The sequence below is a fragment of the Hipposideros armiger genome, unplaced genomic scaffold, assembly GCF_001890085.2.
Source record: "Hipposideros armiger isolate ML-2016 unplaced genomic scaffold, ASM189008v1 scaffold_48, whole genome shotgun sequence".
Classification (NCBI taxonomy): Eukaryota; Metazoa; Chordata; class Mammalia; order Chiroptera; family Hipposideridae; genus Hipposideros; species Hipposideros armiger.
The window spans coordinates 1,513,099-1,526,865 of NW_017731398.1; the positions used below are offsets into that span (position 1 = coordinate 1,513,099).

The 13,767-nt window shown below is 41.0% G+C and overlaps 1 protein-coding gene across 1 annotated transcript in view; it reads left to right on the plus strand.

Moving 5' to 3' along the window:
• Positions 1 to 6: 6 nt before the first annotated feature.
• The window catches only part of PDE8A (phosphodiesterase 8A), a 104,343-nt gene continuing 90,582 nt past the window's right edge, over positions 7 to 13,767 (plus strand). Inside the window, exon 1 of the mRNA XM_019640173.1 lies at positions 7 to 99. The gene's annotated coding sequence lies outside the window, so the exon portion shown is untranslated. The remainder of the gene's footprint in view (positions 100 to 13,767) is intronic.

Here is a 13,767-nt window from a genome sequence, read left to right on the forward strand (position 1 = left end):
GGGCCGCGCCTCCCTCACGGCCCGAAGACGAGCACCTCTCCCGGGTCCGGCGGCGCCAGCCTTGCGGAGCCCGAGTCTCGTGGCGGCAGCGGCAAGACGGTAAGGGGCGTGGGGCGGGCGGGCGGGCAAACTCGGGCCGGGCCAGCGGCAACTTTCCCGCAGGGCCGGGCGGGGCTCCCTCCGGGGCCGCGATGCCCAGGGCCCGGCTCTTTGGGTGACTTGGACGGACGCTCGCAGCCCGACTCGAGGGGCTGCGTGCAGAGGAGGACCGACCCCGGTTCTCGGGCTGGGCTCAGTGGAGCGGTGGGTAGGACGCTGTCCTGTAGCTGCGGCGTCGGTTACTCGGACACGTCCGACGTCTCGAGCCGCAGGGCCCTCGGTGAACTTAACCGAGGCGCTGGAGTCAGTTCCCTCCCACAGAGCGGGGACGGGGAACCCCCGGGGCGCCCCCGAAACGTTAAATCAGTGTGAACTTTGGTCTTTGGTTCTCACGCAGGAAAGGGAAGGGCGGCTGGCCCCGTGAAGCCAGAGTGCTGGACCCTGCCATCCTGTTTGGTCTTCTTCCCTGTCAGCTTGCACATGCAGTTGCAGTTTTCCATTTGCTTGGGGACCATTAACATGTGATCTGGAACAATATCAGCCCTGCTTCGTTACACCTATACCTGAGGGTCACGTTTATTAGCACACGTGTTGCATTTAAAGCGCATGTAATTGCAAATACAACCATAAACGCGATTTTTGAAGCATTCAGCAGAACAAAGTTAATTTTTTATTAAGCAGTCTTACTGGTGGGACATTTTGTGACTTTTTTTTTTTTTAACTGCGTGTCTTTTCCAGCACGTATTGCCTTAGCTATGTTTTATTACAGTTTCTGGCTTAATCTTTGTTAAGGTTTTTTAAAGAAATGATTAAAAAAAAAAAAGAGGCAACAAGCCCAGTAAGGCACACAGCAGAAGCTTTCCAGTTCTCTGATTTGAAACAGTAGAGCTGGAGTTCATGCATTTATTTATATTGTATTACACTAGGAAAGAAAAGAAAAAGAAAACCTGGCATGTATGGCACCTGAGGACCTCCCTCTCAGCTCTCAGCTGCTGCTTACTAAGTCATTTGCAAACTTGTCCTGTTTTTCTTACTGAGGACTTCTAGACCTCCCAAGTTTGAGGGCTATCGTTTGGTTCACTTTCTGTCTTAAATTTCTGTCAGTTATCCTAATAGTTTTTCTCTGTGAAAGTGAAGTCTTCAGTGTTGCATAACATAGATGAAGTGATCCCCCCCCGCCCCACCTTCCCCATACCCCACAGAAAATTCATTTGTTTCTCATTAGCAGAAGTTGGGTTCTTTCTATAGATTCTTTGAAGATTCTTTGGAGACACCAGTGATGGTTTAAGACTATTAAGCTGCTTTTAATAATCAGCATAACAGTTACACACGAAGCCTGTCTAACTGCCTTTTACAAAAAAGCATTACATAAGTGAAATTGAATATGGAAACTTTAACAGCTTTCAAGTTTTGGGCTCAAGTCTAATATTGGTTATCATGTATTAACTAATATGAAGCTTTTACATCACTAAAGTAGCCCTTTTAGAAAGAGGCCTTTGTGTCTTACTGGGTTTTTTTGTGGCAGTATGGATGTCCTAAAATTTACCTAGGTGTCTCACAGGCATCTTCAGTGCAACAACTTGCTCTTCTGCTCTTCCTCCACAGTGCCTGGAAGTCCCCCGAGTTTCTAAGAGTCTTAAATAGTTCTGTCCTATTGTCAGTCCGTTGTCTTGATTTGGGGCCCAGAAAACATACATTCATCATTATAGTGCTTAATCCAGTGACATCTATACAATAGGTGCTAAATAAATGTTTGTTGAATTTGTTTTTTTTTTATTGTTAACTGAATGGTGAAACTTTTTCAGTCAGTGGAATTTGATTCTATAAAACCTCCAATATAGGCTTTAAAATTACATTATTTCCAGAGGAGGAATCAAATTATAAGAATAATACCACAAGCGTAGAAATAATAGCCTCATGCTTGCGATTCACAAACTGTACATGTTGATACCTTATCTCAGTTATAGGTATTTGTAATTAGGCATATCAGGTAATAGGGCAGAAGGAAGTGTTAGCCTTTTTGTTTTTTTTTGGTTCAATATTATTTTTTTAAGGAAATATACTTGGGAAATTTTAAAATATGTTTAGAGAAGAAGACAAGCTTCCAGCAATTTTGCAAAGTCAAATTATTTACAATTAATTTGTGTTCCTTTTTATTAACATATCAAGATTCAATTTTAGTTCATTAAAAAATTTCTTCTTAAAAATACAGTAAGTCAGCATATCATTGAATGAATTTCAATAAGAAATTCAATGGGGGAAGTTTTCCTTTTCCTGTAGCATATAGTAAACACCAGTTCAGAATGCTTGGGAGATTGATAATTAATTGCATTTTCGGATTAATTAAGCAATGTGTCCCCTATACTGTGCAGTGTATCCCACATGTGTTCCCTGAAGCAATTTGTGGACTTTTAATAAGTATTAAATGAAAAAAGCGTCCATGGTCAAATAAGTTTGGGAAATACTGGTTCAAACTAGGTTTGGCAGATTTTTTTCATGCAGAATTTGTCATAAAACGGAATTTCCTAAAATATACTATTTAAACACCAAACACCGAATGGTGCTGAGCGTGTGCCACACTTCCTAACTTGCTTGATTATGGAGCCTTTTCATTAAGATGTACCTTAGGCCACATGATTCCTACATGAGATATCAGTATTCAAAGTGCAAGAAATAGCCGTAAAACTCAATCAACATAATTTGCTTCTGAATGATTCCAAAGGTATATTAGGCTGGATCATCTTTATGAACGTATTTAAGCATGACAAAAAATACTCTGGCAGTGGATTCATTTCAGGAGTTTTAGTCTATGTGGTTAACAGATGATGAATGCTGTGTTCAGTTTGAACATTTACTATTTTGTTTTGAATCAGGGTGAGCATTAACTGTAACATTTCGGTGTTTTCTTGTCAGTCTTGATTTCCTCTGTTTTCCCTTTCCTTATCTAGGACTTGAGTTGCCCTTGAAAGATTTGAATATCGGGGCAGGAGTGTCAGAGGAGACCCTATGCTCACCTTCCCTCTCCTTTTGCAAACACCCAAAGCACTGGTGGTGATGGATGCGCTACCCACTTTGTGTCACTGGTCAGCTCTGGGAGGTGGCAGTCATGTCTGTTTCCTTCACTGCTATATCAGGACCCCCTCTTCTCCTCCAGGCCTTCCACAGCCATTTGTTGAATCAGAGACTTGTGTGACCCAGGCTACAGAAGTGGAAAATCCACCCAGCCCATATAAAAGGAGAAATATAAACCACTTTTAACCGGACTAGAGGCTGAAGAATTGGGATTTGGTTTTGTGGACGTCTCTCGTTGTTGCTCTTTGAGAGCATTTGTACCCAGGGAATAATCTATTTCCACCCTGGTGAGCAGAGTAGATTTCCCTACAGAGATTTAAAGATTAGTGCAGCTGGTTGGGAGGGACAGACACAACAGGTGACAGATCATAGTGAGGCCATGCCCTCACTTCTACAAAGGTTACTGCCTCCAGCACTGGGAATCCTTTTAGATGGACTCTCCTTGTTGTCTGTGTTTAGTCTTTCCTTCTCTGTCATTCTCTTTTCCTCACCTGGTTTTCTCTTCCTTTTCACCACCTTCCCCATCTTCCTCCCTCCTTTTTCCCATCATCTTCCACAAAACTTGCCAAACTAACCAACTTAGTCAACCAAAGTTGAGTGGTTTCTTGGTGTTTCTTAGCTATGGAATAAAATTTGTTGCCTGCTTTTAATATACCAAGTGGATTAATCAGATATCGTACTTCCTTAAATTAAAGTGCATTTCTCTGTGTGTGTGACCTGACTGATTTTTCCCCCCACTGGGGGTCATTGGCCCTTGTTAGATTATATGAAGGTACTGGAGGTTTCCATCTGAAAGCGTAGTTGAGAAAATGAGACCCCACACTCTGTCTCTGAAATACGTGACTATAACTTATCTCGAGTTCATGGGCTGTGACTTCTCCCATCATCATGTACTTATTATGCCTTTCTATATAGAGAGTCTTATGATCTTACCTAGCTATCAAGATTTTCCTTTTTACATTTTCTTGAATGCCTATCATACATAAAATATTTGCATTTGTATTACATCCTTTTAGTGCTTAATATCATTACCATAATTTTAAGTGTGGTTCTTAAGATAGGTGTTTTGAATGTCACACCTCTATCAGCTCAGACCTACCCTGGGTTGGCCTTGACCCTCTCCTTGCTGAAGGGAGGGTTGGGATGGGGCCTGTGGTCCCTTCTGGCACAAATGTTCCTGTGAAGTGGCTTATGACACTGGTTTTCCCTTGGACGGCTTGCCCGTTTGGATTCGTTTCTTCAATAGGGGAAGATTCCTGATGTGAGGCCACAGGGTGAGGGCAGATATCTCAGAATAACCTAAAATGCCTTAAAGGACAGAATACTTTAAAAAATTAAAGTAAAAAAAAAAATCAAAGAACAAAGGAGAAGTTGCTCAGGACATGAGTAATCCCTTGGTCTTTTCCAAGGTCAGTGACTTCAGCCTGGTTTCTCAATACAGTGAGACAGGAGGAGGCATTGGACTTGAAGTTCTTAATTCTTATAGTGCAGACTACTCATATTAATCATATCCACCATTTCTTGGATGCCTTCTATGTGCAGGTGCTGTGCTGGATGCCTTACAGATACTATCCTAAATGTTATTTACCTCATTTAAGTGACAGCAGAAGGCTGCTTTCACTTCCCTTTTGCAGGCAGGCACCTGAGGTTGGAAACTCACCCAGGGCCACACAGTGAAGCTGGGACCCAGACCCATTGTTGGGGCTCTCATCGTGGGTTGGTGCCCTCTGTTAACCACCTGTCTCCGTTACCTCTCCATTCTCTGGCCATTTGCTAGGCTACAGATGTCGCAGGTCACCTGGGTTTCAAGCAGGCATCCTGAATCTACATCACCAGGATTTTGTTAAGTCCTGACTTCCTGGGGAACTTGGTTCTAGTCCTATCTTAGGTTCCCATGTTTGTGGAAGTTGCAGCCATACTCAGCCCCATGCCAGTTCATTCCTCAGGTCAGACATCTTGTCCTCTTTGCTCTGGGAAATGAGTTGGCAGGCATCCCTCTCTCCCTGCTCAGGCTGTAGGTGGCCTTCCTCAGCCAGGAGCTCTCTTGGGGCGCTTTATCCCATCATCAGCCTTTGCCTGGAGTGCACTCCTGCATCCCCCCCAGTTCCGCATGGACAAATCCTCCCAGAGTTGTTTAAGGCCCCGTGGAAATATTTCTGGAGCCCATGGTTGTACTTGTGCTGCCTTTTCTCTGCACTCTTGGAACTTTCCCCTGTAGCCCTGTGGGCCTAGGGTTTCTATTGTGAGCCTCCTGTGGAATTAGAGGCCGCTTGAGGGCAAGGACTGTGTCCTGGTTTCATTACAGTTCCCCAAGTGGGTGGCATACTAATTAATGTTTGGATGAGTACACCAATCTCTAAGGCTACAAGGGCTTGTATGCATGTTCCATGGGTCTGTCTCACCTTGTTTAAATTTAACAAAAGTTGTTGAGGTGTGTATGTGTTTTAACAAAAAGCCTATGTACCCTGAAGCCAGTGATTAATCTGTGGGGTGATTAGTAAAGCTTTATCTCTAATTTGGGCCGCGTTAGGGCTGAGCACTTTTCCTGGGTCCCCTCCTTCTTCTGTCCTGCTCTGGTGGGAAGGGTGAACTACCCTGATACATTTTCTGTGGCAGTATCTCAGCTGTAGGCATCATTTGCAGTTTGCTCATCAACACACACAGGAAAGATAACATAAATTCCCCCAACTTTGAGGATGGCCTCAGAGAACGCAAGGAGCGGGACTTGTCAGTGCCTTTATTCTGTGTGGGTTGAAAAGAAACCTTGAGACTGTTCCATTCACACTCTTTTACTGTCTTTATGTGTCTCCCTTTCATGTCAGTGAGGACAGCAGCCACATCCGCTCTTCTCATTCTGTACCTGGGACAACCCAAAGGGCTGGGGGCACCTCGGTGTCCTTGTCTTCAAATGTTTGGAGTTGATGCCAGCTCCCCAGTGAGGTGTATTTGTAAGAATCCAGGTGGGGGAGGAGTCAAAGACACTGGTTTTAGGTCCAGCTCCATCAGGTACTGGCAATGGGATGGTTGCGGAGTTCTGACCCTACGTTTTCTCAAGCATAAAATGGGACTAGAATACTTGGGTTTTGGTGAGGATCCTTTAAAATACTCTGTGTGAAAGCGTTTTTGTAAACTCCAGGGCACTGTTACATAAAAGGATTGGTCATCTTCTTTCATTTACCTTTCTCAAAGGCAAACTTTGCTCAAAAACATCTGCTTATTGTTTTTAAAGCAAGTTTCTTCCTTTTTAAAATATATTTTTGTCTTTCCCATAACGTTTTATAGTGATAAATTTCAAGCATACAGCAACGTTGAATTTGTACCTATATATCTACCACCCAGATTCTGCAGATAACAATTTCTTACATTTGCTTTGTCATATCGCTCTATTCCTTAATCCATCCAGCAGCCCGTTTTATTTTTGGATGCATTTCAAAGTAAGTTCCATACTGCAGTACACGGAACCCCTAAATACATCAGTATGTGTATCACTTACTGGAGCTCACATTTTGTTTTCCTTTTTTATTTTGACAAATATGCACACCTGTATAATGCACATCTGCCAAGTTACAGAATATTACCACTGCCCCAGAAAGTTCTCTCTGCTCCTTCCCCATTCTTACCCTCACCCAGCTGCAACTACTATTCTGTTTTATTTCCATTATAAATTACTTTTGCCTATTCTAGGCTTCCTATGAATAGAATGTTAATGTATTCTTTTGTGTAAGGCTTCTTTCACTCAACATAGTATTTTTGAGATTCATCTATGTTGTGTGAGTCAGTAGGTATTTTTTTTTTCTTGCTAAGTAGTATTCTGTTGTGTGACTAGGTCACAATTCACTTATCCATTCTACTGATGGCTATGGGGGCTGTTTCTATTTCTGTGGGCTGTTAAGAATAAAGCTGCTATGAATATTCTAGTTTGTATTACTTTGTGGGCATATGCTTTCATTTCCCTTGGGTGAATACCAAGAAGTGGAATTGCTGGGTAGAGGAGAGCTATCTGTTTAGCTTTTTAAGAAATTGCTTGATCTTTCTCCAAAACGGTTTTACAATTTCACACTCCTGCCAACAGTGTATAATAAAAGTTTGGTTGCTCCTCATCTTGCCACCGTTTGGTGTTTTCAGTCTTTTAACTGTAGTCACACTGGTGGGTGTGTGATCGTTTCTCATGGTTTTGATTTGCATTTCCTAGATGGCTAAAATTTTGAACTTTTTATGTGTTTATTGATCATTCAGATAAGTTCCTTTCTGAAGTTTTTAAACTTTTTTATTAAAAGGAAATAAAAATATTGTCATGACCTCTTGGCAGACTTTCTCATCAAAAGAGAGTGAAAATTAAGGAAAGCCATGTCTTGGAAGAAGAAATTTGCAATAAAATACCGATAGAATATTTTTGGGGTGCCAACAAAATGTATACAAGTGGACATTTGCTCAACGTTGCTCAAGCTGTAATCAGAAGTTTTTGGACGCTGATGGTAACCACTTTGAGCATCTCCTGTAATTGCAGAAGTCAAACATGACTTGTATTCATCTTTTGTTATCAGTATATATTGAGTATTACAATTTTAATAGTTTTTTCCTTAAAATGTGTAAACATTTTTTTGGCATCCTCTGTATATAGGACTCCTACAAGTCAATAAGAAAAAGCCAGTTGAAAACTAGGCAAAGACTTGAACAGGCATGTCATTAAAGAGGAAACCAAATGACTAATAAATGTATGAAAATGTGTTCACCCTCACCGGGGAAATGCAAATGAAAAACCACAACGAGATAACTTTACAGCCACCAAGTTGGCAGGCATTTAAAAAGCCTGACAGTATTTTGAGGAACTCATCAATGCTGTAGGTAAAAGTGTAAATCTGTGCTACCATTTGGGAAAACCATTGTCATGACCAAGTGGAGTTGAACATGTAACCCTGTGACCTAGCAATTTCACTCCTAGAAACTCTTACACAGTTGAACTGGAAACATGCATGAGAATGTTCATAACAGTGTTACTTTTAATAAGCAAATGTTTTGGTTAAACCCTAGTATCCATCAACAACATAATGGATCAGTAAGTTGTGATATGCTCAAAGGACTAGTTTACAGCTTTGAAAATGAGTGGATTATAGCTGTAAGTATCAACGTAGATCAATTTCAAAAACAAAAAAATTTTGAGAGAGAGGTTATAGAAGAATTTATAAAGTATGATTCCTTTTAAAGTTTAATAGCTAAACAATATATTATGTAGGAATGTGTAAATATACACATACACATAGATATTAAAGCTATAAAAATTACTATAAATTTCAGTTAAAGAAAGTTTTTTATTATAAGTGCCTATTTGACTTGTTACTTTTGTTAAAGTTTGTATGTTGCCAAAAAAAACGTTTATTTTAAGGATTAAAATGATTAGCAGGTTAATTTGAGTGCCTAGACTAGAGGCTATGGGAGAGTTGTGCCAGGCCCTGCCCTCAGGGCACAAGTAGTCCTCTCCGGGGAGGTGAGGCAGGCCTCCGACCTGGAAGTGATGATGGTGCCAGAGAACAGGCAGGAGCTTGGTTGGGGTTGGTCAGACGGCACAGCGAGAAGGGAAGAAGGGAGGGGTTTGACCTCCCTGGAAGCACCTGGACAGGTAGAGATGTGTATGGGGGTGTGGGTGCTGGCTTGTTCTGCAGACCAGGAAGGCTGACCGGGGATAGGGCCTGAAAGCCAGGCGGAGGATTTTGCAGTTCACTCTGTAAACCTCAGAGATTCCCAGGGCTTTTCATTTTCAGCAGGGTAGTTATAGGGTGGGGTGAGGAAAAACTGGAGGTGGGGCCCTACCCAGGGGCCTGCTGCAGTGAGTGGTTCAGGCATAGGTGGGACCAGGTATAACCAGTGTCATTCAGTGGCTTGGGCGGGGAGGGAAAGAGGAAGGAAAGGCTGACAGACTAGAGGCCAGATTGGACTTGGGGAGTGAGGGATGAGGGAAGTGAGGGTGACTCAGAGCTTGGGCTTTCCTCACTTAGACAGACTGGGATAGCACGCCACAGTGCTTACAGCGCTTTATGGTTTACCACATGCTACCTTTATGCATCGTCTCATTTGATATTCCCCAAACTCCCATGAGGTAGGAAGGGGGGGTTTCATTTTCCCTGTTAAAGACCTAAAGAAGCGGAAATTGAAAGAGATCAAACGCCTTGCCCAAGTGGCGACCACATTCAGAAATGGGTTCGCTGTAACCGGCCAGGGCAGAAGCCAGTGGACAGAGAGGGTTAGGGAGCTCTTTAAAAAGCCTTTCTTGTCTCTCTGTTCTGGATGCACTTTAAACAAGTGAAGTTCTAGTTTTCCTCATTATGAAAGTACTGTTCATTGTAGAAAACTTGAAAAATATGGAAAACAACAAAGATCACTTAAATTGCATAATCACTTAAATTGCACAACGAGGAGAGAGCATCTCATAAAATGGTGGTGTGTTTCCTCCCTCCACGTAGGTTGCTTTCAATAACTGTAATTAAAAACTATTTTTTAAACAGTTTTGTTCTTTAGTTCTAGGAAACATTTAGTGGTTATTTCTTCAAATGTCCCCCTTCCATTTCCTTTCTTCCGTAGCTCCCTACAAGGGCTGGGGTTTACACACATGTTGGTGTGCCCTGCATGTCTCTTTGCTTTTGTCTCACTTCCCATCTCTACGCGATAGTCTGGAGGGTCCTTGAGCCCACCCTTCCAGCACACTGACTCATTCCTTAGGGTCAGCTCAGCTCTCTACCTACTGAGTTTTAAAACTGGACAGTTTTTGCGTTCAGTATTTGTGGTTGGTTCTCTTTATTATTGCTTATTCATGGTTTTTGGTTGCAGCATACTCCCATATCTCTTTAAGGCTATTAATTATGGACACTTTCAAGTCCTATTCTGATTGCTGTTTATTTAAAACATTTTTATTGAGCTATAAATGCAGTCAGCAAAGTGTACAGAGTGGACAGCTTAATAAATTGTGCAGACGCATGCTGCATGTAACCGCCAACCAGGTCAAGATAGAATGTTTCTAGCCCTCCAGAGGTTTGCTTTCTGATTGTTCACTAATTGTTAGTATTTTAAACATTTTATTTTTAAAAATCTCAAAAATACAGTATTCCTGAAGGAATTTTACGTTAGCATTTCACTGTACTTGCTTTATCACATATGCATCCATCCAGCCTTCTGTCTAGCCATCTCCTTTCTCTTTCATGCATTGAAAGTAATTGCAGATGTCAGTACACTTCCCTTAAATATTGCAGCGTGCGCATTGTTAGAGTTCAATATGTGTTTATAGTTTTTTCTGTAAAATTTACGTAGAATGAAATGTACAAATATTTGTTGAACATTTACTGAGAGTCCTGACAAATGCATACATATACCTGTGAAATCAGCCTCTTTCAAGATACAGAACATTGTTATCACCCCAGAAAGTTCCCTTATGCCCCTTCCCAGCCAGCTTCTCCCTGCCATCCCCACAACGACCATTCTCATGTTTCCCCACTGTAGATTACCTTTGTCTGCTCTAGAACTTCACACAAGTAGAATTATATACTGTGTACTCTTTTACATATACTTTTTTCACTCAGGATTATTATTTTTTTTTAAAAGATTTTTATTGGGGAATTGGGGGAGGGGAACAGCGCTGGGGAATCGGGGGAAGGGGAACAGACAAGTTGCTGTCATTTTGTTCTTCAGTCTAGTTGTGGAGGATGTTGCTTCACTGGCCCAAGTTGGCACCATCATTGCGCTCTTCCCGGGCGAGGCAGAGAGGCAGATCTGTCGCCCGTCTCTGGACGGCTGCTCACTGCAGCTGCTGGCCGCTCATGCTGGCTGCTGGCTACACACGGTAGCCCATGGCAACCCACTGCAGCAGGGGACTGCAGCCTACGCCATGCCGGTGACCCACAGCAGCCCAGCTCCAGGTTGAGCTGTTGTTCAGCATCTTAGCTGTGGAGGGCAGTGTCACTGGCCCTCATATGTGGGATCTGAACTGGGGCCCTCTGGCGTCCCGAGCCAGCTCCTAACCAACGTGCCACTCGGCCGGCCCAGGATTATGTTTTTGAGATTTATCTATGTTTGATGGATGAATCAGTAGTTCATAGCATTGTGACTTAACTTTTAAAAGCTCATGATACATATTGTAAAATTGCCCTCCAGAAAGATGTGATCAAATTTTAATGTTAGAGGAGCACATGTAAGAGTGTTTGTTTTGCTTTCAACAATGCTATTGAGAGAGTGGTTTTTTATTAGCATTTTCATTTGAATCTATTTCATCTATTGTTTATTATCTTTTTTTTCCAAGTGTGTTTTGGACACTTGAACTTTATATTCTGTGAAATTATTGTTCCTGTTGCCTATTTCCCTATATGGGTTTTATAGTTTAAAAATTTTTATAAGAGCTTTTCAATATGTTTGGGAGTTAAGTTCTGGTCTCTCATGCTTGTTACAAGTCTTTTTTTCTGGTCTTTTTTATTGGATGTATTATTTTAAAAATTGTAGACATTTTATGTTTTTATGAAATCAAATCTAGCATTTTTTCTGTTTTTTTTTTATTTGCTTTATACAGCATCTTTTATTACAGAGGCAATACATGTATTATAGAAAATTGGCAAATGCTGACATGCATTTTTCACCACCTAGAGATCACTTACTGTAACACATTAGTATGTATCCTTCCATGTTTTTATATATGTCTATAGATACATATACACACTGTTTTTCACTGAAATCGGATCATGTCGTACTTACTGGGTTTTTTAAAAATGTAAAGTGTCCATAACCTAAAATTTACCATTTTAATAATTTTTAAGTGTACATTCTGTGGCATTAAGTGAATTCACATTGTTGTGCAGCCATCACCATCATCTCCAGAACTTTTTCATCTTCCAAAAATGAAACTTCATACCCATTAAATACTAACTCCTCATTCACTCCTCCATCCAGCCCCAAGCAACCGCTATTCTACTTTTGACCACTCTACGTACCTCATCTAAGTGGAATCATATAGTATTTGTACTTTTGTGACTGGCTTATTTTATTTAATATAATGTCTTCAAGGTTCATCCGTGTTGTAGCATATGTCAGAGTTTCATTCTTTTTTAAGGCTGAATAACATTCCGTTGTATGTACATATCACATGTTTTTATCCATTCATCCATTGGTGGATGCTTGGGTTTCCACTTTTAGCTATTGTGAATAATGCTGCTATCAACATGGGTGTGCAAATCTCTTTGAGTAATTGCTTTCAATTCTTTTGGATACACACACACACACACACACAAACATTCACACACTCACACACTCAGGAGTGGAATTGATGGGTCATTATGGTAATTCTATTTTTAATTTTGAGGAACCACCGTAAGTACATAATGTTTTGCAACAGACTTTTGTTCAGCCAATAATCTGGACATTTCCATTTCTGTAATTTTTTTATGTTATCTAATACTCATATCATACCATGCCAATATCCCATATGATCCCAGAAATGTCACCAGGTTTGCATCTGCTCATTATGACCCTTATTTCTTTTAACCTAGCACGTCCCACCACGTTTTTAATTACACTTGTTAGGTTAATCCTTTTCCTTATTGTAATTAAAGTGTAATTAAAACTTGTTAAAGAGACCTGACCACTTTGTCCCAATTTCGAGATTTGTTTCATTGCTTCCTTGTGGTGTCATTTAGCTTTCCCTCTAACTGCTGCATTTCCTGTAAACTAGAAGCTGTATATAAAATGAATTCAAGTGATGTATTTTTGGTTAGAATACATCACTGGTGATTCATGAATGACATTAGAAGACACTCTACCTGCTTGACCCACCCTTGCAGATGTTCAGCTTGCCCACTGAGTTAGGGTGGTGACACTCAGACCCCTCCACTCTCCTGCTAGGTTCCCTCACGTGACCAGAAAGGGATCTGTGTGGCACTTGGCACTATACGAGTGTTCAATTCTCCATGGGCTACTCACCTAAGGCGTTTTTTTTTTCTTTTTTTGCACCTATTGATAATCTTTATCTAAAAGAACTAATTTGATTGGGGTAATGAATGATGTTTCCTACCTCAGTTACTTCTTTACATGCCATCGTTGGTGGCATTCTGTACAGTCGAAATTTCCTTCATCACGTGGGTTTAGGGCTTGTTGATTACTATAAAACATAGTTCCTTTTGCCTAATCTTTCCCTTTAATTAACAGGTTTAATAGTATGGAGTTGTTGCCTCTAATGGTAAAGAATTTGTTCTTTTTAAAAAAAATTTCACTCTTTTTGCATATAATTATGGACATCTGGATTATCCATCCGAATACATAATAGTTAAGTGTTCATATGTTTTTAATTTAATTTCAACATTTAGTTTTTAAAGTCTGACACTTATTTTGGGTATATTGGATGAAGTAAGGATCTTAGCTCTCTGAAATAGCTAGCTATTATTCCAGCACCTTTTATGTGAATAATTCTTTTTTTTTTTTTTTTTTTTGGGGAATTGGGGGGATGGGAACAGTGCTGGGGACTTGGGGGAAGGGGAACAGACAAGTTGCTGTCGTTTTGTTCTTCAGTCTCGTTGTGGAGGACGTTGCTTCACTGGCCCAAGTTGACACTGTCATTGCGCTCTTCCC